We start from the raw sequence: 3,087 nt of genomic DNA on the forward strand, positions 1-3,087 counted from the left end.
CTGCGGAGCGTTATTAAACACACACACACCAGTTGTTCTGTACGTTAGCCGTTAACTGACGCCACACGGAAGCAAGTAGCACAGAGTAAAGTGGACCACATTGTAAATACTGTTTGTTGGTGTCTAATACACGTAAACACTCGTGCAGAGGTTCGAATAAACGATCCATTCTGTAGTTGTATATTGTAGCCTCCAAGATGGTAATGCCATGATGCTTAGCCAGCCAAGGAAGTCCAAAAGTTTCTCGCACTCGCATGTCTGGACGCTTTAAAAGATTTATAATGTGGCTATCAATATATTTGTTCACACCCGGATTTGTGATTCCACATATAAATTTCTTATGTATGTTTACTCTACAGCTGGAGCTTAACCACGTTAGACAGTCTATTCCAATTGTCCTACCGTTGTCCACTATCACACTGCTGTTTCCCTGGGGGTCTCCTTCCAGACAGAAGTCGTGGGTTGGTATTAAGTAGTTGCACATTTCATTTTGTTAAAAATTCCGAGAAAGTCTTGCGTCATGTCCAAATCCGAAAGGTAATAGCCGTAAATACGAAGCTGTTGCAATATTCCAAGCAGCTCTTTCATTAGTACACCCATTTTACCGTCAGCTAATTCCACTTTATATGGTATAACCACAGAATTTTTATATTTTCTCGAAATAGTTTGCAGTGCTTCCCTGCCGAGTTTTTTTCATATCCCTCTTGCTGTCACATTCTCGTTCCCGTTTAGGAGAAAAGGCAACTTCGCCTTGACGCCATGCCTCGCAGTAACGAAATTGGAGAATTTACTACGTAGATAATAGTTACATGAGCTACACATCTCCTTCTTTAAAATTACAAGCCGTACTCTTTCTAATTGTTCTTGACAGTCCATTTGAAAAAAGATTTTAACCACCACAATGTTCTTTAATAGGTGTAAGCACATTTACATTCTTCTCGCTAAGTAGCGTACCATTGTCGGTGCCGCGCGGGGTATGCGTGTGGTTTGAGGCGTCCTGCACGGTTCGCGCAGCTCCCTCCGTCGGAGGTTCGAGTCCTCCCTCGGGGATGGGTGTGTGTGTGTTGTCCTTAGCGTAAGTTAGTTTAAGTTAGATTAAGTAATGTGTAAGCTTATGGACCGATGACCTCAGCAGTCTGGTCCCGTAAGATCTTACCACAAATTTCCATTTTCGGTATAATTTATGTTGCCAATATCAGTAGCTAGATTATCTAAGGCTCTGCTGTAATAACCACAAAGCGAAGTGTCCTTCTGTTGCTCTTGCCTCCCTCTTTAATAGCTGACGCATGCTTAGCACTTTGGAGTAATTTACATTGACACTTCCACCTGTCACGCAAGACTGATGAGTTGCGGCTCTCAGGCCTCCTTTTATACTCTAAAGATCAAAGATGGTAGTATTTTCGGTAACGTGATTTCCAGTCAGGTACTCTACATAACTCCTTGCCCAGTTGCTCTATTTTGTGTACTAGTAGTCCGTGACAGGGACGGAGACTGCCCCTCGCGTGTACCATCTTTATGTATGGTATAGAGCCGGCATATTAACCGGAATGTGTAGTACAGCCCTTGCTTGGACGCCTTTGTTCGGACGGGGTGCTACACCGCAATACTCGTACAGTCCCTTCCAGATACTACAGACCGAGAAAAGCGTATCAGCTATGTTCTGTCTGCATACAGTTTTAATTATGTACCTATAAACTATACCTAGATTCTTAACTCTGACTCCAATAAAGACGATATAAGTATTATACAGAAGTGTTATGTTAAAGCAGGAGAAACTTATTTTTCTCAGTCTAGAACACTGTTCTCCACAATACCGTCCTATAATAGATATTGTAGAAGGCTTGGTTGACACGATCAACGTTATTCCACAAGATCTAAGAAAAAGAGTAAGTATATCACAGAGACTTAAACAATTCCCCATTAAAGAAATTACACATTTAAGTACAGTTAATGTGTTATGTGCATGGAAAAGGAAACTGGAAATGGAGGACATCGAAATAAAGAAAAGAAAATTGGAGTATACTGAGAAAACAACTGATATGAAGGAAGAATATAAGCTGCAAATGGAAAAGGAAGAGGCTATTGCGGATGTGCAGGCCAGGTTTACATGTGGCTTTAAACACAGTGTATGGAGAAATCTGGCTACGACTGAGGAATAGAAGATAATAGCATCTGCTTTAAAGAGCAGTGGTAAGTGGCCATATGTTGGAGCCCTGGCCGAAAACGGCGGACTGGAGCCCGTTTACTATGTTAAAGGACACACGAAAAATCTGTTTATCAAGCTCCATTCCTTCTTGGATGTGCTTGAAGTCGTACACTTAGCAACAGAACAATCATTAACGGCAATTCGTTTGCAAAAGTTGTAAACTTAAAGTTCTATAACGAAATTCGACAAGAATGCGCGGCAGGGGAACTGTCAGCCTACACCCAGGAAGATGTGGAGTGTTATAACAACAGAGCCATGCAGGAAATAAGAGGAAAAATTAACCTCAAATGCTTTCGTCTAGAAGAACTGCCGTAAGGAACTGCACTAATTGTTAAAGGCATAAAAGAGGCAGTTTACAGGAAAACAATTAGATATATACTGGAATTCGAGAACATATCTTTTCTGTATTTGTCAAATTAGTGGCTGGAGAAGTAGATGATTCAGATGTGTATTTAAGTTATAAGTTAAAACTTAAATTGGACATTATTAAAACTACACCTAACAGAAATAAGGAAAATGCTGCTTTCTGTATGTAAATGTATATGCAAAATTTAATAAAGATTTGTTATTAGAATATTTCCTTGTCTTATTCGCTAATCTACCAGTCTACCAATCTTCTACTTTCTGTATGTAAATGTATATGCAAAATCTAATAAAGATTTGTTATTAGAATGTTTCCTTGTCTTATTCGCTAATCTACCAGTCTACGAATCTTCTGTTTTCTGTATATGCAAAAGTTAATGAAGATTTGTTATAAGAATATTTCCTTGTCTTATTCGCTAATCTACCAAAAATCCTAAGAAATTTACTATACAGGTTGGAGATAAATTATGGCACGAAATTTTAACCATGGATAGCTGATGCCGGTAGGTACGAAAATT

This window comes from Schistocerca piceifrons, chromosome 1 (assembly GCF_021461385.2).
Source record: "Schistocerca piceifrons isolate TAMUIC-IGC-003096 chromosome 1, iqSchPice1.1, whole genome shotgun sequence".
In the NCBI taxonomy this organism is placed as follows: Eukaryota; Metazoa; Arthropoda; class Insecta; order Orthoptera; family Acrididae; genus Schistocerca; species Schistocerca piceifrons.